Raw genomic sequence first — 24,824 nt, 5'->3', positions numbered from 1 at the left:
GTCACAAATGTTCCATGTGCTCGCCTCGCGATATCCTGCAGATATCTAAGCAATAGTCCATTTCCTGCCACACTCGGGATAGCATATCACGTGTAATACTGTTGATGGAATTCGTTATGCTTGTTTTCAGTTCCTCGATGGTAGTGGGTAAAGAAGGATAGTAAACGGTATCTTTTACGTATCCCCAGAGATAAAAATCGCAAGGCGAAAGGTCAGGGGAACGAGGCGGCCATGATAAAAAGTTTTCATCCTCATCACTCCCGCGCCCAAACCAACGTTGTGGTAATTTTCTGTTGAGCAATGATCACACTTCACAGTGGAAATGAGGTGGGGCTCCATCCAATTGCATGATGAAGGTGTTAGAATCTTCTTCCACTTGAGGAAATAGCCACTCATTCAACATATCCAGGAATGTCAATCCCGTAACCGTTTTCTCCATGAAGAATAATGGACCGTACACCTTTTCTCGTGACACAGAACAAAAAACATTCACTTTAGGCTAGTCCCGAACCAATTCAACAAACTGATGAGGATTTTCCGTTCCCCATATGCGCACATTGTGTGTGTTTACTTTTCGACTTAGGTGGAATGTCACCTCGTCAGTGGAAACGAAATTCTCGATGAAATTGTCATCGTCAGTCATGAGATTTTGCATATCGCTGGCGAACGTTTCCCGTACACGACGGTCGTTACGTGTTAGCTTTTGATGCACACTTAGGCGGTAGGTTTCATGTTGAGCCGTTTTCGTAGAACACTCCATAATGTTGCCTTCGGAATGTTTAGTTCCTTGGATCCAGCAGGACTCGATTTCTTCGGGCTCCGTAGATAGGTTTCACGAACTCGCGCCACATCATGTTCCGGTACAGATGGTCGACCACTGCTTTTGCCTTTGAAAATGCAACCTTTTTCGTTGAACTGTGCATACCACCTTCTAATCGAATTGTCTGACGGTGCATCTTTCCGATATCGCACACAAAAATGTCGTTGCACAACTGTAACGGACCTCGTTGCGTGATATTCAAGGACACAGAACGCCTTCTCACTATAACTAGCAATATCCGCCATTTTGGAAAACTGCCGCCTAGCGCCAGAATCTGGAAACAAAGATCTATGAAACAAATAAGGAACAAAACTTGTTGAGTTTCTCAAGAATATAGTACATTTGTGTTCACCGTGTCATTCACCCAAATCTGATACAACAATGAGGAAACCCCGACAATCATTTACGAAAACCCGGTACAATTTTTGTGTCGCCCTTCTCGCACGACAATGCAGGAGTCTACAAGCAACGTCGACGAGAAGCGCGAGACAAAGCCCCGTATTAAAGTGCACACCCTATATATATATATATATGTATCTAATGCACTCATAAAAATTAGAGGGTCCGTCAACGAATAGCACTCTGTGCCTTCTCCGTTGAAATCATTCACACTCTCAATTACTATATCATCCACTCTTATCTTTTGGTCTTGCACTCACGTAAATACAATATTACTCAGTAGTACATTTTACTCCAGTCTATGGTTACCAGGTGATGCGTATCTCATGCACGTCTTTATCCACTGGTGCACGATAGATTTCAAGTGAGCTAAAGTTTACAATTTGGTGGTACAATCATCGACAACGTATTGCATTCAGCAGTGGCGGCTCGCCAAGTGCAACAAGTGCAGATGTTTTCACCTAATTTTCAAATTAATATTGACATTTTTCATTTGCTTGTTAAATTAAACTATTTCTCAGCAGAACGTACGCGATAATACTCAAATTACGCCGCTCGGCGCTACGCACGTGAGTTCGTCGAAGAGCAAACCCCGCCAGGGTGCGGAAGACTTAGCCGGTTGTCATGGCAACGGTGACGTCACCTAGCGTTGGCCTTGAACATGGTGTCGCCCTCTACGTGAATCAGTTCTCTCGTCGGAGAAAACATCGCATCCAGTGGTTGTGACAAAATCTTCGCGTTCTCGCGAGATCTTGTTCCGCGTGTGTGTTTCGCGTTTCCTATCGTGTGTTGTGTTCATGTGTTGAGCTGTGGTTTCTACAATGAACCCAGTAAATGACTTAGTGTGTAATTTGTTGCAGACACCATTTTCCAGATGGACGGATGAAGACAAAAAAGACGTTTTAAATTGGGGGGGGGGGGGCACTGGCACTTACTATTTGTTTTCATTGCCTATAAATATACTTCTTCACCTGTTATTTTAGGCACGAGCCGCTACTAAATGCATTGCACAAATATCATGTATTTCAAAAACAACAACCAGCACGTAAAATTGCCCAGCATCAACAGGGTCTATACAAGCCAATACTAGTTTCACAAAAAGACGTGCGTCCACGCCCAAATTCCCAAAAAACACGTTCTGCGTGTATAATTTAATTGACTTCAACCATTCACTTCATTAACAATACGTAATCAGTATGTTGGTCTTTCCCTCGACCCATTTAAACATAAAGATTTAACAATTAACAATACATTATAACCCATACGTTCACTACAAACAAGTTTTCTTTTGCATCACGCTGTTTTACTTTTACATTAACAAGTTTTTGGCATTTAAACAATATTGTCCCCAATTCTCCTGATTCTTAATGCTACCGTAAAAAATGGGAAGAAAGGTGCAAATGGAACAAACGTCCCGAATCAATTAATAAATGGGAGAAAATGAAGGTTCGTAAATGTTGCGTTAATAACGAGGACTTCAACTAGAGGTTCCCCCTTTTTTTTTTACTACGAGCTCAAATCAACACACGCCAGCCTAAGGAACGTATCACAAGATCAGCAAAAACTTCACTGCTCGTTCGCTGCACAAAATGTTCACTCGTTAGTAATTACTAGGATAAACCAGAATCTTTGATGACAAAAATAGTTTTTTTTTTTTTTTTAGCTAAATGTCAAGTAAGAATCAATTTGTTCTGTTCCCAATAATTTAAATGTGTAATTATCCTTTCATTAATTCACTTAAAGCGTTCAAGGCGTCAAAAAGGCGACGCGCCACAAAGGGAAAAAAGGGGGGGGAGAAAACCAGAGTGCAACAAAAGTTTTACGCGCAATGCTTATGCGTGGTTAAAATGAAATATGACGTGGAACTTCGGCACAAAGATGTTAAGTTCATTATCACAGCAGAGAGAATTTACGTACCTACGCCAAACAAACTTCGCCTTCAAAGTCCTCGTAATGCCGCTGCCTTATTTATGTCCTGGTCCTCTTTTGATATTGACCCATTCCTCAAATGGCAAAATAGGAAAACTTCCGTCCGTCAGAGCAGCACGCAGGGCACGTCTCTCGCTGGCTAAGTTTTGCGGAAGGGGTTGACCTTCACGTTCCCGTCGATTCAAAAGTCGTTGAAGCACTTCCGAGGTGTTTTACGTCCTCAGCGCTTGTACCAAGTCTGCCGCAAGAGGCAGCACTGGTCACTGAGCCATCGAGGACGAACGGCCTCTGATGGCGGAACATTAAACTAATATTTTACTTGAAATTTTCCAAATATGTAGCGTTTGTAATATGAGGATATAAAAACGTTACACTTGTTGGAAATAACAGCGACGCAGTTCTTCATCGTCCAGCTGATTCACAAATGCACTGAAGATGTGTAAGTAAACTTGTGTGTTTACTGCATCTTCAATGAAGATGGGTCCAATGAAACGCTGTCGGAAAATAGCACACTAAACTCCCACCTTCAATGGTCGTTTACGGCGTCCAAATTCACGTTGAACGGTCTGATACGATCCCGATATCCAATATTTCTTTACAATGAACACGCGTTCTGGTACGGTGTACCGATCCATCCTCGCGATTCAGGGACTTGCGTCACACTAAGCTACACTAACCACGCCAAGCAGCACTTCCCCTGGTGCCACTTACAGTCTTTGTTTTGACGCGCGTGCTTATGTTTCACCCTGCCTCGTGTTCAGCATGTAACAAGATACGTGTATTGTGAATTTCATTTTCCTATGCATGTTTGTTCGGAAATTATAACGTTTTTTTCATGTTCGAAAACTAGTGGGCCACCCGGCATATAGAATTTGCCGGGAACTATAGTATTTATATATAGCGAATCTTGGTAATATTGAGCTTTAGAGCTTCTACAGTAACTGAAACTCCATATACCAGCTCTTCAAACAATCTGAATGTACTATATTTAACTAGAACAGTATGTGATAGATTTTCAGACCACTCAAGATATTGGGGTATTGCAAATAAATCAAATTAGGAACTCCACTACTTTATTAGATAAGATTGGTATAATATTCTGAAGAAAAATTTATTTATACCAATAATTTTAATTTCTGTATGGTAATAGGATTTATATTGTTCAAACAATATAAAATGTCTCGTTTAGTAGGAATTTTAGACGTATCTATGTATGCGAATATTTTCTCAACCATTACAAAATGCTTCTTTAAAATCAAAGATCTTTCCATTTTCGAGATATAGACCATCAAAGGTAATTTTAGTAAGTGGGCCAAAATGGTTCTCAGACAATAACTATATATGTATAATATTGTTATAGCATGCAACATGTTGATTAATATGTAAAAAATCCCAGCTCTCTACGATCATTTGTTCAGAAGTTATAAGCCGTTAAAGTTAATTTTGGTAAGTGAGCCAAAAAGGCTATTATGTCTGGTGGGTTGTACTTGTTAGCAGTGGCGTTGCGTGACTTTTTCAAAAGTATTACCGGCCATCAGACTTTATCATCTCCACCCTACCGCCCCCCCAAAGAAAACATGCCTATTATCTGGATTTTTTTTTTACCCGTTCAATGATTTATTTAGCCACAATCATTCCTAGGAAGAACTACCACTCGTGAGAGAGTTACCACGAAAATCCAGTGAATAGTAGTCGAGCCTTGTCAACCATCTCTGTTTCGTTGCAAAGAGGTGGAAAGGGGAAGAAGATTTGGGTCAGTTTCACGTTTTTGCATTGAGCAGACGACAGAATTCCTCTCCACCAGCGGTATGAGGAAGTCCAGATGTAGGTACTACTGTTGCCAAATTAGTGGTTTGGAGCAAGGTTTGTCCAAATGACGAATCGCAACAAGTACTTATATTTTTGTCTATTACTAAAAGGTCTCAGTTGTAGTTAAACCCAGCTTTGGCTTTGCAGTCTAGATTCAGAGAAATAGTATCCCCATTTTAGGCGGGATTTAGCTCTTTTCTGGAAAGCCAATTAGACAACACTTGCTGATCCCTTAGGCCGCAGCGGCAACAGGGCCCCTAAACAGGCATATGAATAACCCCCTAGCACACTTGCCTCCAAGTCTTTCTCCGCCGTTCCCTTGCATTGGCGGGTGTCCTTTCCTCTTGTTGCCCCTTGAGGGTAACGGAACGGCCAGTCTCTTTGCTTTTGTCGGCTGCAGAAAAAATGTCCTATGCAATATGCACTCAACTGCAACGCTGTCGGTTAACTTATTTAACACTGTTGTTATTTTATTGAGGAAAAAAACTTTATAATTTCTTTACATTTTGCTGTTACCTGTGGAGACACCGGTTACATGTCGTTAGGTAGCTATCAACGAAGTAGACGAGTCGGTGTTGCACAATGCAACCAACTAGATGCTTTGGTGCAAAGAGAGTCAAAAATTGCCGCCAACTAGATGGGGCTATTTTTATCCCACTCTCCTTTTGCTTTTCCCATACGTGGCATCAGCGCAATTCTGCTCAGTCGTCTGTTTTCATGGCCGTATGCTTATTCTCGAGTCAAGCCAGGAACCAGTGTGCAATTACAGGCCAAACTGGTAATTTTGTAGAAATCCTGTTTCTCTACTGGCTGCTTTGGGGAGGAGGAATTTTTATGTTGGTACTTCATGCGACAACAGATGAACACTGTCATAACAGCAGTTATTGTGACGGATATAAGGACGGCGTGTGCATATTGCAACACTGTTCTTTCACATATTGTAGGTAAGTTCATAAGAAATGCATGCTTCAATGCAAAAGCCTGGTCCTACATTTTGTATCAGATAATTATTGTCTGGTGTTAGAAACAACAAAATTGTGGATATATATGAAGTAGAGTGCACGACAAATCAGGCATTGTGCAATTTTCTTCTGTCTGTGGTTGATTAATCTATACCTGCTGTGAAATACGGCACATTCCCACAAAATGCATCACTACAAATATTCACAATTTTCAGTATCAAATACCAAGAAAATTAATCATGCGAAGGAAAATTTGTCATATTTCAACTTCGATTATAATGTTCGTTACAAACAATGAACACAGAACAAAATTTTTCATTCATGAATCTTCGTTTAGGCAGAGCATTACACACTTCTCATATGTGAGATTTGAAGATTGGTTCCTACGATACATTACGAGCAAGAAAAAAAACAACAATTGAAGCACTCCTTATCTACCGACCGGGGTTGGCATGCAGTACATGACAGGGCACACTTATTTACTAGACTCGTTGTTCACTTGTTTGAAATCGTGGAAGTGGAAAGTCAGCCAGGTATTGGTTGTAGTTCTTCCATGTGTGTAAATGTAAATATATGAACTTTCTGAAATGCTATGTGATTCCTATGAAGAAAAATAAGGGTGGGACCTTATTATGAGCTGCAGTGGAAGTGGAATTCGAAATACTTGAGCTTCCAGTGCAAGGCTTCAAGTCTGAACTCCGAGACCATTCTCGAACGGTGTTCATTTCGAACACGACCCAAATCTCAGGGTTTATTACTGATTCTTTTCTATAGCGAGTCAATGGCAGGGAATATGGTATTTTATTAAATTAATCCTCACGAAAAAACTCATACATGAGTCATTCCATGCCAATTCAACACAGATATGTGCAATTTCCAACCTGACCATCACCGATTTTCAAGAAATTTGGGGAGTTGAAACTATGCATGGAACTTAGTAACTATTAAAATTTTTAGTTTCGTTTGTCTTGTAATTGTTAAATTATTCAAGGTCAAAGTTAGCATAAATTGCCCTTCTTGAACCCGCTTAGCTGTACTAAATGTGCTGTAACTCCGCCCCTATTTTGCGTAGGAAGTTCAAATAAAGCTTATTGTACAGGGAATTGAACAAGCATTCCAGTGATGTATAACAATCATACCTTTGGATAAAAATATAATTTTATCACTTGACCTTGACATTTGACCTTGAATATCTCAAAACATGTCATCACCAAAAATCATGAAAAAAATATATTTGATCCCTTATGCCATACTCTAAAACATATCAAAATATGATTCTGGGACTGCTATGGGATCAGAAGATAAAAAATAATATGTATAACTATGTGACTGATAAAAGCCTCATTACATGAACTATGACGAGTCAAATGTGCCTTAACACCCCCTACAAAATGTAAAGGAGTGATCCTGGGTATAATTGGTCATGAAAAAAATAGGTTAAGCACAGGGAGATCCCTAGCCGTGTGTGTCAAGCGCAGGTCCGACATATTATTGACCGCCATATTGAATTCAACGCAAAAATTTCAAAGTAAAGGGGGTGATGTGATATATCAAATCAGACTAGAATTTCACGAGATATGAAGCGACTTAGGTTTTTCCAACGTATCTTTAGCCAGCAAGAAGTTATACGCATATCTTTCACTTACGAAGTATGACTATTATAATGTTGTCAATGTTCCTGTGAGCACACTCGTTGACGTCTCTCTCACACACAGAACATTTGGCAATGTAGCAGGTGCAACATCATCGCAGGCAGCAACTATGCCTTCTCTCATATGGTCAATATCATGGACTTTGAGTGCATGCACCATTCTCTTCAAATGTTTTTGAAGGTAAAGGTCCTCCTAAGATGTTAGATCTGGGGAATATGCAGGCCTTTTAATAGATCCCCGTGTGCCCATCAATCTACCTATAAAATTACCATGAAGAAATTGCCAAAATGTCCACATAGTGTGGTCACAGTCTTTCCTGTTTCAAAACTCTGTAGAAATGCCATATCTCGTAAGCAAGGATGAAAAACGTGTTCACTTAACAAATCGAAGAAGCCCTCACCATTTAAGGTTCTGTTGTTGAATATGGACCAACCATTCCCGTTCTCAATACACTATACCACATCATTAGCTTACCAGCAACAACCATTCGGCTGGGATCTGTCTACCGTAGATTATCAAATCACATGTATTGGATATTCTTTTTATTAACTTCACCGTGAACATAAAAATTAGCCCTGTCAATGAAGATTTTTTCATTCCAAAGGAAGTGTTTGTTTGAGATACTTTTCCCAATATTCTTCACTATTCAACTATTTGGTTAATGTCGTTGATTAAAATCATATGCAATGGTGCGTATACTTCTTTCTCTCCCGAGATGTCAGCGTGATCTCGATGAGTTCAGAACACGTTACAAGCATTCTAATGCTTTGAATTTAACACCTCCAAAAGGAGAAAATGGTTACATGTATGCAGTAATAACATTTTGCTGGCTAAAGATACGTTGGAAAAATCTACGTCGCTTCATTTCTCGTGAAATTCTAGCCTTATTTGATACGCACATCACCCCCTTTCCTTTGAAATTTTTGCGTTGAATTCAATATGGTGGTCAACAATATGCCGGACCTGCGCTTGAGACAAACGGTTAGACCCTGTGCCTAACCTATTTCTTTCATGACCAATTATACCGAGGATAACTCCTTTACATTTTGTAGGGGGTGTTAAGTGACATTTGACTCGTCATAGTTCATGTAATGAGGCTTTTATCAGTCACATAGTTACACATATTATTTTTTATCTTCTGATGCCATTGCAGTCCCAGAATCATATTTTGATATGTTTTAGAGTATGCCATGAGGGACCATGAAGTACACTTAGTACAACTATTGCCGTGTACAGGAAATCAATAATACAATAATATTGCTAAAAGAAGTACACCATCCAAATGAAGCACCTGCTTTAAATTCAGCAGTATACCAACGCTAAGCATTATATTTTAAGAAGTGATTTTATTAATCAATATCGAGAATATCGTCAATGTCTTGTAATGTAGCGATAGTATAAAACTTCACAGTCACCCGAGTAAAACGTGAAACACATACAGTCCCGTGTGAATTAATCAGAATCTTTTTATGCATGATAGAGTCTCAAACTTGACTATGGTTTCATGATGATGAATCTATTACAAATCGTGTAATACAAATGATATAACAGAAAAAAGAACGTGTTAGCTATTAAGAAATACTATGAATATGTACTTTATTATTTCTGAATAGTGTAATTGATGAATTAGGGTATAAGTACAAAAAAATACATAGAGTGTGTAGTTATTGTCATATTTCAATTAATTCACACGGGACTATAGACCTCATTTCTGATTGGCCTACTTAAAATATTTTCTCAACGTTCATACATTTATTAGTAAGCGATTTCACACACAAGTACAGTCCCGTGCGAATTAATTGAAATACGACAATAACTACACACTCCATGTATTTTTCAAAGCTCGCAAGAAAATTTTTACATAACTTTCTTTGCAGACTTTCAAGAATATTAATTTATTGCGGCGTCAATACTTTCTTAGGATCCCGCTGTAGTTACTCTTTTCGAACGTTCGGCGCCGAGAACGTGTGTTTGTCTGTGATATAATATTCGAACTCCTCCCCCCTTAAATTTAATACTCAATCCTCCCTAAAAAATTTCCATGACAATTTTATACTTACTGTTTATGTTGAAGAGTGGCTATTGCCTCCTCCAAAACAAATAACTCTGAGTCCCCGTACCAGAATTTGCGCAGTCTAAGACAAGAGTAATGCACAAGAATTGGAGGCCCCCCTCAATTTAATGCTCAATTCCCCTAACACCCTGTCCCATATATCTCTGGAGCGAGGTCACGCATACCATCAGAGAAGTGGGGGAAATCGACTGGGCAGAGCAAAGCAGTACACACTGCTGGAAAGCCTGGTAACTGCAATTCGCCCCCTTCCATGTAATCCAAATACTTTTTGCACAGAGAATTTTTATCATTCGCTTACTCCAGGGTATAACTAAAATACCCGCCATAATCGAAGACTTAATGCTGATGTTGAAGAGTTCTATGTATTCCCCCCACCCAACATTTAATTCTGAACCCCCCCCCCCCAGAATCCAAGTGTCAATTTAAGATGCCTAATATGTAAGGTTTGGATATTTCCCCCCAATCAATAACACATATTACCCGTTACAATTCCCTTGGAAATCTACAAATTGATATCTACAGCGTGAGCACAAAAACACTCCCTGGTTTCAAGATGTCATAAAATTAATAGTTACTTGAATATTTTGATAAAATTGATATCCAAAGCTCAGTTAACTCAAAATACTTTAATATCTTTCTTTTCAGAATCGCTAGTTGTGAATTCGGTAGCTAGAGGACAGTAACATCGAAAATGGCGTTCACTCCACAGCAAAGAAGCTGGTGCGTGTTAGAATTTGCCAAAACAAGCAGTGTTGTGGGAGTGCAGCGTGCATTTAAACGGAAGTTTAATGTTGATCCACCTACACACAAATCCATTCTGCAGTGGCATAAAACATTTGTTGAGAGAGGATGCATTTGTGATCAAAGAAAAGAACATTCTGGCCGACCGTCCATCTCTGAGGAAATTGTGGAGCGTGTGCGAGAAGCCTTTGTACGCAGTCTCAGAAAATCAACACGTCAAGCCAGCAGGCAGTTGCAGGTGCCACAAACTACTGTAAGCACGATTTTACGGAAGAGTTTGCGTTTTCACCCGTACCGGCTGCAATTGGTTCAAAAGTTATATCCACAAGACAAGGTAAAGCGACGTGAGTTTTGCTAGACTATCCACACTTAAATGGAGAACGATGAAACCTTTCTGACAAAGATCATTTTTAGTGATGAGGCGATCTTCCACTTGAGTGGAAAAGTGAACAGGCATAATGTTAGGATCTGGGGAAGCGAGCATCCGCATGCCACTCTTGTTGTGGAACGTGACTCACCCAAGGTGAATGTTTTTTGTGCAGTGTCAGAGCGTCGAGTGTAAGGTCCGTTCTTCATTGAGGGGCCAACAATCACAGGTGAAAGCTACTTAACAATGCTACGTGACTGGTTAATTCCTCAACTTGCTGCAGATAGAGGTGACTACATTCTACAACAAGATGGAGCGCCCCCACACTGGCATCAATCTGTACGCAGCTTTCTGAATGACAACCTCCCACACCGTTGGACAGGACGAGCTGGACCCAATGCTCACAATCTATGCAAGTGGCCCCCACGATCACCGGACATGACAGTTTGTGACTTTTTCCTTTGGGGGTTCGTGAAGGACCAGGTTTATGTACCTCCACTACCCACAACCTTGAATCATCTTCAGGAACGCATCAGTACAGCTGTCAACTTCATCACACCGGATACGCTTGAAAAGGTGTGGTTGGAGCTGGATTATCGTATCGATGTTTCCCGTGTAACAGGTGGCGCACACATTGAGCATTTGTAATTCCAATGCACACCACGAAAACGTTATGAGTTTTTGTAACTACTGTAAACATTTCTGTAGAATACTACTTTTGGTATTAAAGTTATACCCTTTCAAAACCAGGGAGTGTGTTTGTGCTCACGCTGTATATAGCAGGAATGGTTAATTGACGTGAACAATGTAGCATTGGACACAAGTTTGAATTACCATTGTAATTTCAATTATAAAAATACCCCTCTCCCAAAAGCTCCAGAGTTGAGTGGACACAAGATGCATCCAGAAACCCACCTGTGGGCACACCTATTCTTATATACTTTATTTTCTTCATCTAATGGATTCAATATGGTGAATTTAAGGTGCAAACGATTTACATATACTTTAGGAAAATATGTAAATTGTGAATTGAGGACTAAAAGTGGTAAATGTTGTAAGTGCAAAAACCGGAAGTATTGGGAAATCGCATCGTTCTGCACATCAGCCTATAAGAACGTGCACACTAGTGACCTCTTTACACGCCCTTTGCACTACTTAGAGGGCTACCAGCCACATTTTACGTTTACCAAATTATAAAGCATGGCACATTTCACAGTTTAACATGGAAAACGGTGTTTGAATTCTTGTGGCACTTACAGCGTTTACCAATTTTAGTCTTCAATTTTATATTATTTGAAGGTAAAAAATATCACCCCCAAAAATCTCGATGGCGCAGTCTGCGCCATAATACCCCCCTGTGGGCACCCCTGAAAGTAAGAATATTTTAGTCCATCAACATTACAGTTATATTATATTATCTATATTTTAGTTATGGTAAGGGACTGAACACAGTATACTATGATGGGTGCAAAGTAGCCTAAGTGCTGATGCACCCAACATTTCAAATTCAATCAATCAATTTGGCATCCTTACAGATTTCCTTTAGTTCCATCTCAGTGTTATCCCTCCACCTTCGTCTTGACTTTCCAACAGGTCTCTTACCATCAGGTTTCCCAACATGAATCCTGTAAATGCTTCTTGCCTCTCCCATTCATGCCATACATACACATGACCTGCCCACTGAAATCTTCTTGATGGGAGAAAACACTACCACACAAGAACTGACTTACAAAATGCCTAAATTGTGCAGAATTTTTATCTTGGGTTGTACAATAATTCCTTCTTTTAAAAAAACACGCACACTAAAATATAAAATACACGGCATGTGTGAGATGAAATGTTACTAATGGATCAGAAATGTGGTTCCTTGGAAGAGTTTCTCCCCGGTTCGAATCCCAGACTGGGCATGAGGATTCTTTGTGTGTCCTTTCATCATAATCATCACATCCATCTTATTATCACTCATCAAAAGTAGCGGAATGTGAAGTAAAATAAACCAAATCAATCAAAACCTTGAAAATGCTTTATATGCAGTGTAGAAAGGGGAGAATAGGGTTTGCAACCCCCCTCCCCAACTTGAAAATGAATGTTAAAAGTAAAATTATGTACTTCACACATACATGAAATTCTGGTCTGGTCCATTTTGATGTGTCACATGACACCTTTCCATTTAATGAATTGAAGTTGATTCCAAGATGGTGTTCATCTTGTTGGCATGGCCTGTGTGACTATACCTCTTACCCACATCAAGTTTTGCAACATTGGAATGGTTTGTATCAGTCCATCTGTCTTTTATAGGGGTGGTTCCAAACTATTGGCACATGACACAAAATGACCAATTAGGGGAGAATGATTAGAATTACAATAAAAATGAGCTCACAATCATGTTTCTTGTTAAATGCTAGCCCATTTTGATACATAACATGACCACCTTTTCGTTTAAGAAAATGAAATTGACTTCAAGATGGCAGCCATCTTGGTAGGATTGCTTGGATAGTTTTATGCCTCACCCGCAGGGGCGGCGCCAGAAATTTTTGACCGGGTGGGCAGAAGCTGTATATTGATAGATTAGGGTGGGCAGGTATAAATATAAGGCCACATATGAAGGGTGTTCCATTAAGACGGATCAAAGTTAGCAGTAAATAAAACGGTGTTATTGGTGGAACTTTATTGATTTCACTTTTGGATCATGTTATTAAAAAGGTAAAAAAGGTAAAGTACTCCCCTGTGCATAGCACCACGCCATGAAGGCGTATAGGGGGTGTGGGGGTAACGCCCCACACTTTCTTGATCCGGTCGTGAGTGGGGGTGATGTGATCAGCATCACGCCCCTGACCGCCTTTACCCCCCAGGGTTTCCCCCAGGTACCCATGTTATTCGACGCTGGGTGGGCGCCGGGGCCGCTTCCATCGTTAGAAAAGTTCCCGGATTTGAACCGGCCGGGGATCGAACCCGGGACCTTGAGCATGGTAGTCAGACGCGTTACCGACTGAGCCACCGCGGCCACAGATCATGTTATTAAAGCCATTACAATTATATGTGAAAAACAATATCGGCCAAATGTCCGCCAAGGCTTCGGCGGCACACGTCCACTCGATGGTCACAATTTTTGATGACGTCTCTACATAGTTGCTAGTAGATGAAATGCCCGGGTTCACGGACCGAAAGTGAGGCTCGGTGAGGCTCGCCTTAATGGACTTGTCTCGTAAGGCATGAGCCTCATTTTCTGGCAGTGTTGCCAGCTGCTTACTCGAAAAAATCACCAAGAGTTTTTTTGGGTCTAACGTAGCCTAAAGCAAGGAGCTGGCAATTTTGCTTGAGGCTCGCCTTAATAGATTTTTCTCGTAAGGCATAAGCTTTATTTTCTCGCAGTGTTGCTAATATTTTACTCGAAAAAAATCACCAAGGTTTTTTTTTGGGGGGGGGGTAAACCTAGCCTAAAACAAGGAGCTGGCAATCTTGCTTGAGGCTTGGCTTACAGTGCATAAAGCAATTTTTGCCAACCTACTGGTACTTTTACCATGGCTTTTTACAAAAAAAAGAGAGAGGGAAGAGAGAGGGAAGAGTTAAACAACCGACAGCTGCCAACACCCACTCTAACCTAACCTACTCTAACCTAACCTAACCTAACCTAACCTAACCTAACCTACTCTAACCTTACCTAACCTAACCTAACCTAACCTAACCTACTCTAACCTAACCTAACCTAACCTAACCTAACCTAACCTAACCTAACCTAACCTAAAGCAAGGAGCTGGCAATCTTGCTTGAGGCTTGGTTTACAGTGCATAAAGCAATTTTTGCCAACCTACTAGTACTTTTGCCATGATTTTTTACAAAAAAAAAGAGAGAGGAGAGAGAGAGAGGGAAGAGTTAAACAACCGTCAGCTGCCAACACCCACCCTAACCTAACCTAACCTAACCTAACCTAACCCAACCTAACCTAACCCACCCTAACCTAACCTAACCTAACCTAACCTAACCTAACCTAACCTAAAGCAAGGAGCTGGCAATCTTGCTTGAGGCTTGTCTTACAGTGCATAAAGCAAGGAGCTGACAATCTTGCTTGAGGCTTGGTTTACAGTGCATAACGCAATTTGCCAACCTACTGGTATTTTTGCCATGGCTTTTTACAAAAAAAAAGAGAGGGAAGAGAGAGAGAAGAGTTAAACAACCGACAGCACACCTACAGTTTTTTTTGTCTAACCTAACCTAAAGCAAGAAGCTGGCAACTTTGCTTGAGGCTTGCGTTACAGTGCATAAAGCAATTTTTGCCAACCTACATATACTAAACAAGAAGATAGGTTAGGTTAGGTTAGGTTAGGTTAGGTTAGGTTAGGTTAGGCAACAAACATATATACTGCCGTAAAAGAGATGGATGGGTGGATGGTAATATAGTATGTGTGTGCGTGTGTGCTTATAATATGTAGCATTATTAACTGGAGTGTGTTGGCAATTTACTTGCAGCTAAAAAAATAGAGATGCCAATTTTGCTGTAAGGTGAAGAGAGAGAGAGAGATTTATGGCCGGCAACGGTGGTGGGCGATGTCCTCTTATTGTAAATTTTTTCCAAGTTCCAAAAAAGAGAGAGGCCAATGTTTATATATCGTGACTTTTGTAAACTTCTCTCGGGGAAACGATGTGCCACACACGCGCGCGCGCTTATGTATTGTGACGCAAACAAACAAACAAAATAATAATTGTTGTTTTTTAGGATACCTGGCCCCTAACCCCGCCAGGGTGCGTGGTGCCCAACCCAAAAAGGTTCTAACGGCTCCGGTTATAGATTACCGCACCTCTGTAGAGTTTCACGTGATTTTTTTCCCCCAAACTTCCATGAAACCCTACAGAGGACCTCCGTATGCATGCAACGTGTACTAACGACTCTAGTGTTATTTGATGTTGTGATATTTTTGGATATAGAGTTTTATTGTGAGATATAGATAAAAATAATTATGTTTATTATAATATTTTCTTGATGAAGATGGAGAATGTATGTGTGTGTTACAAATAAAGTTGCATGCTTATTTTTTTAGTGTGTGTGTATGTGTTTTTGATGTTTCGACAGCATCTGAAACGATAAAAAGAAATTTTATTGTTAATTTTCACGTGTAAAAACAACAACAAATTTTTTTTGTGCAAATTTTCTGATTGTCTCGTGCTATAGTGCAAAAAAGATATTGTAACTGATAACTAATGAAATTGACATTTGTAACTGATCTGAACTAGTGAAATTCGTATTGTGCCATTGTAACTGATTGTGCTAGTGCAGAAAATTTCTTATTTGTGCAAGAAAAGATGTTAAAAAACTTGTTAAAACTGCTCTGTGACTCTCTCGTTCTTCACGTCGTAGGCGAAGGACTTCTCTGCAATCAGGATGACACTGCATAGGGTATCCTCGGGCAAGGCATCGTGGAACTCGCAGACGACCTTGATGTTGGTTCGATCGTTGACCACAACCTTCTTTCTCTTAGATGTGTTGATGACGGTCATGGGTCTCCGTGCTTTGAACTCGCTGGGCGTGTAGTACATGTCCACGCTTCCCTCGGTCACGCGTTTGTAAGCCGAGAACGCTTCGTAAAGTTTGAGGTAATCGTTTTTGGTCACGTCGAGGTTGTAATTCTCGCGCGGGAACACTTCGTTACGTCCATTCTTCAGATAAACGTTCTTGATCTTGCAGTCGTCGAACTTGCTGGAATCTTTTTCCTGATTCTTGTCCCTCCCGGTCTGAAAAAGCACTACGACGAAATCTGGCATGTCGAACTGTATGTTGTTGAACTGCGTCGTCACGTCGAATTCCATGTGACTTCCCGACGCCACCTTCTGCACGCACTGGTAACCGTGAAAGTGAATCGGCACCTGCGGACTTTTCAAGATCTCCGCTTTGTACTTGAGGGCGTAGTTCGTTTCGTATTCCACCACCGGCATTCTCAATTCCATGCTCCGGATGACGCACTTGGCCGCTTCGGGTAAAGTGTTGGCTATCGGCGTGGTGCCGTCCGGACCCAAAGTAGCGTATCGCATCAGTGCGTCGTTGTCGTTGGCAGCTCTTCGAAACGTAACGCGCAGTCCTCCCTTCCACATGATCTCCTTGTAGTCCGAGAAGAAACCAGGCAGCAGACGCATGGGAAAGAGCACCGTGTGACTTCTCGTCGATATTTTGGCCCCAGCTTCGAATCCCCCGGCCTGGTAGTACGCTGCGTCCGTTTTGGATAATTTCAACGTTCCCACTGCCGTCGACGTGATGCCTGGATAATCTATTCTGTCGATGACGGTGTTGTGTTTCCTCACCTCCACCTGCGAGAACAGGTGAGGCACGAAGTTGTCCACGAGTATCAAGTTTGCTGCTGCGGGAAACGCGTCTCCGCTTTCTTTCTTCACCACGTCGAATTGAAGGTAGAGGTCCGCTCTGTGAGGATGAACGAACCCGTCGCCTACGTCCACGTCGTATTCGATCTCCCTGTTCGCCTCGTTCAGATTGGCGAACGTGCGACGGTTGGGAGGGAAAGATTGCAATTCGTAACTTTCGATTTGCTCCATTTTACATGTATGGTTATTTATTATACGTTGATCTCCACGATGGCCGTCGTAGTGGCACCTGCGAAATCCACCATGTCTCCTTTCTCGTTCGTCACCACCAACTCTATGTCGTCTATGCGGTTGCGGCATACTGGAAAATAGATCGGCGAAGAGGGTGTGTAGATGATCGGTTCCATGAACTCGGAACTTGGTTTGAAAGTGGCTATGATTCCCGTCTGCTTGTGACTTCCTAACAATCCGTCCGAAGATTTCGTGATCATACCTTCGGCCACGTTACAGTGTACGTTCAGAGTCTCTATGGCCAAGAATTTAGGAATGTTGGTTGCTACGTGCTTGATGCCAGCTTCGAGTTTTGGGTGGTTGTTCTCGAAACCTAAAAGTTCTCCCATGGTGCCCAGGTCCACGGTCTCCGTCGCGGATAGGATTTCCACTCTGTGCGTGACCGAATTTTGAGAAAGGTACGTGCCTTTGGGTAACTGAGCTTGCAAAGTGGAAAGATTGTATTGTCCTGGCGTGACGACGATGTGTTCGCTTCCGACGCTAATTTTGTTGTTGTGCTGCGTAACGTTAGGTATGAGGTACATGCTGTAGAATGCACGCAGAGCCACGGATTTAGGATAGACGATGTCGTCGTGCAGCGTGAGTTTCAAGATCGAAGATTCGCTCGTGAGATGGAACACGCCCATTCTAGTGATGCTGTTTGAGGTTCCACAATGCTTTCTGGAAATCCTCGATCGTAGGGTTATTTATTTTAGAGAGAAACGCGAGCACGGAAAGGCAGAGATGGCCGCAGTTCACGTCTCCGAAATTTTGAATGCGTTCGTCGTTGTAGTATATAAGGTTTTGTTCGTTTTCAGATAATAAATTAAATTTGTAGGTGGAACACCTCCGAAAGAATCGAAAACGAATGCTTTATCATTGTCGTTTTTGTGGTAACATATCCAATGCGTGCCTGGATTTTCTTGACCGTCCAAGTTGACTACTCCGCATTCTCTTCTTTTAACGCTTGAAGGTAGCGAGTCGGACATGAAAACTCCTCTGAAGTGTTTGATTTGTAACGGTTCGATCAGAGATTCAATGTCTCGGTTGGTGAGTGCTTCTGTTTCTTTTTTTTAAATTTTCTCATCACGCCTTTTCCTTCTTTCTTCTCCATGGCCAGGTTGTGACGTTTCTGTTCTTCCAATTCGGCCTTGTTCTTCTTCGAGTCGATGACGGTTTTCGCGATGGCGGCGCTACCGCCGGCCAAACTTCCAACGGCCCCCAATGCTGCCAGGATGGCCGGGATGCTGAATATGAAACCTCCGACCTTTTGCTGTTTCCGCGAACGCTGCAAGCGTCTCAATTGAGGTGTGCTGAGCAGCAATTTCATTCCGTGTCCTTTGCTCAAGCAAGAACGTTTCTTCTCGCGTTGTTTCTCGGTGAGTAACCCATCGAGGGCACCTAGATTTTTCAGATTGGAGTATGGTATCTGGTACACGACACCCTTGGGCTTCATGTTGACGCTCTATGTGTTATTTTCACGGTATGTTATTTATATATATATTCTGAGATTTTTTCTTGTGTAGTTTTTTTTACGGTATGTTATTTATATAAACCACCCTATTTTTTGTTTCGTGTTCATGGCGATGGTGGTACCCAGTGCGGCGACCCGTTCACCCAACGATGCGTCTCTGCTCACGAACCTTTCGAAAGCTGCATGTTCCAATTTTTTGTCTGCTTCGTGACGTGCGTCCAGATCCGTCTGCGTGGTGTTGTAGGCGATGTCGTGATCTTTGCATGCGGCATCCAACGGATTCACACCCTTGTCTCCTCTCTCCAATCTTTTCTCGAGTTTGGTACCCGGTCCGCAGTACTGGTAGCCAGGTAGATGCATCTCGAAAGGTAACTTGTTGATGATGTCGTTCACGAGCCCCTTTCCTTCGGCCACGTTCCAAAATTTCGGAGGCAGCGTGTTGATGATTTTGATCAGGTAACCTATGCCCTTGTCGTCGTTCACGATGAAGTTGGAAAGTTTCGTGCTGATCATGTCCACGATGCCAACCTTCTCGTTGTAGAAATTACGGTTGCCTGCATTCTCTTCGCCGGCTATCACCAACAATCGGTCCACGAGTTTCCTAACGTCGTCCACCCAAACGAATTCTTTGGGTAACGTGTTGTAGCGTTTGACGCCGCTGCCTGTTTTGACCTGGTTCCAAATCGGTTTGATGAGATTCCTGTACTTCTCGCCGCTGCTCGATTTCACCCTATTCTGCGAGGCGTCGTTGTTCTGGTACAAGGCATCCGTCATGATCAGAATTTCCTTGTAACTTTGGTAATCTTCGTCGGTGTAATCTTTCGGCTGCTTTTTGGCGACGAGTTCCCACAGTCCCACCGTACCCGGATACCTGTTCCAACTATCCTTGTAGCCTAAATTGACTTTAATATCGTTGCCTTCGAAGGTCACCTTCGATTTCCCAATCTTCCACACCACACCGCCGCCTTCGCTGGTTTCCATGCTGGGATACAATCCGAACACTTCATCCTTGTCGAATTTCCCCGTGCTCAGGTAGTCTCGTGCCAAAGGTCCCAACTCGATTTTATCCGTAGACGTGCTGCCTATGGCTCGACGTCGTGCCGGTGCATCCTTCAGTTCGAACGGTGTCGAAGGAATGCTCGAAATGGGTGTGGGTACAGCGTAACTTTTAGCTGCGAGCGGTACGAGTTCGTTGATCAAATTTTTATTTTGTTCCGTGACACTTTTAATTTCTTTACCTAGACCGCTGATGGCATCGATCACAGGTTGATCCTGACGTTTCTTCTCTTCGTAGAATCCGCGATTCTCGGATTTCCAACCTTTGAAGCGTTTCGCGAGGTATTTTCGCAACTTGAGATTTTCGTCCTCGATTTTTCGTTTCGCCATGACGTTATTAATACACGTCGTTTCTCACAACGTTGCAACGTTTAGAAAATCGTTGATTTTGTTTCTGTATTTTCCGTCGTTGGGTTTCCTCGTCATGTCGATCGTCGCGAATCCGAAATCGTCACCGTTCCAGCAAGTAGAGCAGCAGCGTTCCGAAAATTGATTGTAGTTCATGTCTCCGCCTACGTAGTCATCGTACGCATGCTTGAGGTTGGTGTGATCTTGACGAAACAAACATATGAAATTGGCGTTGTCGCGCACTAACTGTTTTGGAATTTTGGAAAACGTTTGAGCTAGGTAAAAGCAATCCATTCCTTTGTGACGACCTTGCGTGAAAAAGTTGCGAATTTCATTTTGATTTTCCAGGATGGCGTCGTCGAACACAACAACTGAATTTTCACGACAATCGTCGAGTGGTTTTATTTCCGAGGCGAACGTTGCAATGTCCAGACCATCGTACAGTTTCATCAGTTGCTGGTATTTGGATTGCTCCAAACTTTTCGAGAACACGTACAGGTGCCTGTTCTTCCAATCTAACCAATTCGGTGCGAGGAGAAAATTGTCCACGAGCAGTGTCGTTTTCCCACACCCCGAAGGACCTACGATCAGACAGCGGATGCTGTCGGGAAGCAACTTGCCGTTCTTTTTCTTCGTTTGACTTTCCGGATCCGGTAGACGCTTCACCACGTTCCACGTACTCACAAGATCACTTCGTCCGCGTCGATCCAACTCTTTTCCGGAAGTCCCAGCCATTTGACAAACAGTTTGTCACCTTTCCTACGCAATACTTTCTCGATGAGGTACGTGTCGGGGTGTTTTGTTTTAGAGAGTTCCTCTTCGTAAAATCTTCCTTTCAAAATCTCGCCGCTACTATCTTTTATTATATACGTGTGTCGGTTTCCAGGTAAAACTCGAACCACCGTAAAGAGTTCCGTGCTCCAATTTTTTGTGAATCCCTTCTCAAAGGTACGTTTGAATTTGCTGATCCTCACCTGGTCTCCAATTTTGTATTTAGCTTTTTTTGTCGTGGGTGTGTACTTTGGACAGTAAACTGTAGAAATTAAACGCTGCTCGTCGGACTTGGTAACGTCGGCTGGCTTCATGCCTATCGTTCTGTGTACCGTATCATTATAGGTGTCGACGAGTTCCGGCAGGATGTCGACCCATTTGTAATTTCCCCGAAGCGTGAATCGTTTCCACGTGTGTGTTTTCAAGGTTCGATTGAATCTTTCCACGATGCTGGCTTTGATGTGACTGAAAGTCGAATAATGTCGAATCTTGTGTTTTTGAATAAACTTTTGGAATACGGCGTTGTAAAATTCCTTACCCTTGTCTGTTTGCAGAAACCGTGGTCGTCTGCCGCCGCTTTCGCGAAAAATTGTCTTGAATGCTTCCGTGACGCACGTTCCCGTTTTGGCTTTCAAAGGCAGAGCCCATGCGAATTTCGAAAACGTGTCTATGACGGTGAGAAGGTACTTGTTGCCCTTGTTCAATTTATGTACGTTTTTCAAATTGCCGCTACTCATCTCCACGAGGTCGCTTTGCCAGAGGTCATCGATGCCCTTGGTTACCACAGCCAAACGTTCGTAGTTACGGCGTGCAGGTTTATGCAATTCTTCGACGATGGCTTGCCTAAACATTTTTTGTTTAGAGATTACGTTTCAAGAGAAGCACAAGCGTGATGGGATTCAAAGAGGGTGGCACTTCGCTCGTGTTTTGAATGATTAGCTTATCGCCGGCACTCACGTCGGTGAGATCTTCGTCTTCGTGTATTTCATATATGTTGCGCGTTTCGTTCCAACGTGCCAGAGGAATGTTTCCCGCTTTCTGGACACCACGATTCGATATTAAGGTCATGGTGGGAACGCTAGCTTTTCTACCGTGAGACCAGTACGAAAATTCGTTTATCTGAATCGTGCCATCGAGGAGAAACTTGTAGTACGGATGATAAGGATGCAACATATACAGTTTGTTACCTTCGACGAACGTGGAGATTCTCTGTTGATTGGGTACGCTGTTGATTTCGATGGCTTGCAGAGAATGCAGTTTAGCGAAATTAGTGTCGACGCCGAGCAGATTACTGTGAACTTGTCCGAGTTTATTTTCGATGGGCAGCAGATGCTCGACTATGGTATCCGTTACGGCAGAAAACGACGGTTTGATTTTCACTTCCACGTTCAACTGCTTGTAGTTTTCGTTGAGTTCTTGCAACTTGGCACCGAAAGAGGTCAGCGTCGATTCCTGCGTGGATTCCAGCACTCCAACTTGATCTCTGATGTTGACGACAATGTTCTGAAGGTTCTCGACTTGATTCAATTTCGAGCTCTTCTCGGTAAGATCGTTCACGATGCTTCGCATCTCTGTAAACTGCGTGTGAAGGTCGGCTACGCTCTGCGAAGTGGGCAGCGTCGACACCAGCGAACTAATTTCGTCTCGAATCTGTTCCACGTTCGCCGTTTCCGTTTCCAATCGTTTCAGCATACGTGATATGTTTCTTTTCAAAGCGTGCAATTCTTTGGAGGTGGGGAGATTGGCCACTTTACTCTCGAGTTCGCTCAACGAACTTTTGATGTCGCTCGAATCGGATAGTGCCGTCACCGCCGTTTTCAATTTTTCCAAATCTTCGCTCGAAGGCACGCTCGTCCGTAACGATTCCAAGTCACCCTGTATGTTGTCGAGTACGTGATGAAAATGAGCGAGATTCGTTTCGACGTTCAAATTTTCTAAATATTCGATCTTCTGCTGAACCGTGCTCAACGTGTCTTGAATGCTCGTCAACGCTCTCGCTTCAGCGTGAATATTTTTAATTTCTTCGGTGATCAATTCCAGAGACGCCTGAAGCGTAGCGATGGTGGTTTGAATGTGTTCGAAATCTCGATAGACCTCCAATTGAATTTTTATGTTCGCGACGCTTTTACCGATGACCTGCAGTTCGTCCGACGATGGTAGGTTCGTCATTGTATCTTCCAAAGTCTGCAACTTGGATTTAATTTCTTCCAACGTGCCGGTGAATTCTTCTTGTAATTTGGAAACGACGACGTGCAAGCGTTCTACATCAATATCGTTCACGACGGTTTGAAGTTCGGAGAAATTCTTTTCTATTGCGGAAGTAAAACCGCGACCCCTTGCTGCATCAACCACCGGAGATTCTGGTAGTGTAGGACGTAATTCTTCTTGGGCTCGAAATCCATGATGAGCTTCTTCTGGTTGGAATCGGGTGGACACTTGAACTCGTGTGCAGGGGAGAGATGGTTGAACAAATCCTGCAGCTTCTCGGAGAACTCAAGGTCCACCTCGGCGAAGAACCCATGTTCTGAATCGTCGAAGCTTTCGATGTTGAAGTTGGAGGGGTCGGTCCACTCGAACCCTCTAAAGGAGAGTGGCTGCATCATGGAGTGTCCGTACAAGTTATTCACGTCCGTGTGCATGATGTAGCTGGACGGTTGTGAAGGGTCGTAGCCAGTAGCCATGTAATGGTTGTTGGCGCGCGCGTACCGTTGCGACACCTGGACCATGCCACCCCGGATGCTGCGTTCCACAAACAGCACCATGTCATAATCGGAAAGAAGCTCCAGCTCGATCTTCGTCACCAGAAACATGGCTGACCACGCCAGTCCGGGGAGACTATAGAAGTAGGCGGGGTCCAGCTGGTAGATCTTCATTGCGGTCGCACGGAACGTCTGGAACACGTCGGCGAGGAGCGTCACATCAAGTCTGAGGTAGGCGTCGTGGTAGTCCCCGAGAGTTCGACAGCCCAGCTCGCGCCACATGGACTGGGCATGGTGATATTCTTCGTCGGTGATGTTCGAGCCTCGTAGCTGACTGTAGAACTTCGCCTGGGGAGGTAGCGACGTCTCCGCGAACTTGGAAGGGTCTGTGATGTATTCGTAGGGATAGACCCCCTTACGCTTGAAGAGGCCGGCGTCCAAGTTCGGAAAGTTTGCTGAGGTAATGAACATTTGCTCGTCGCTAAGCTTCCCTGCGAGAGCATCGAGGCTGGCCGGGAGGAACCTCAAGGAGTCGAGGAAGCGAAGCTCGACGGTAGAGTGTGATCCTGAAATTCGCACCCACTTGCTCAAGCTAATGTAACGCTCCTCGTTCTGCGCCAGGACGTTGATTCGCATGTCGTCGTACCCAAGATGCTTGACGAGGTGGTGGAAGTCGTATCCCGAGCCATTGTGAAAAAACACAGGGATAAATCGCGGGTCCCGGGCCATGAGGTTGCATCCGTTGCACCATGGACCAACATACCTACCGTTAAAGTGATCGTGGTGTTGGACTTTACGGTTGTTGGCGGTGTACTTCTTGACGCAGACAGGGCAAGCGATGGCCTCGTCGTGTCTACGTTGATCGTCGGGGAACAGTGGGAGCATAGACTTGGGGGCCAACAGTATCTTCCCTATCTCGTTGGCCTCGACAACCATCCTCTCGAGGAAGTGTTTGGCTGCGTCGGGACCGCGATACACGTAGGGCTCGGGGGCGATGTGCTGGTCACGTCGCACCACAACGTATGCGAAACTGGATGCCTCGTGGAGTTGGTAAGGGGTGGTGGAGGAAACTTCGGGATCGGGATCGCAAGTGGACAGGGGTTTGAGGAAGGCCTCGAAATCCGCGATGATGATAGCAGGGTGC

Source organism: Lepisma saccharinum, chromosome 6 (genome assembly GCF_977018435.1).
Source record: "Lepisma saccharinum chromosome 6, izLepSacc3.1, whole genome shotgun sequence".
NCBI classification, from domain to species: domain Eukaryota; kingdom Metazoa; phylum Arthropoda; class Insecta; order Zygentoma; family Lepismatidae; genus Lepisma; species Lepisma saccharinum.
This window is presented reverse-complemented; position numbering follows the sequence as displayed.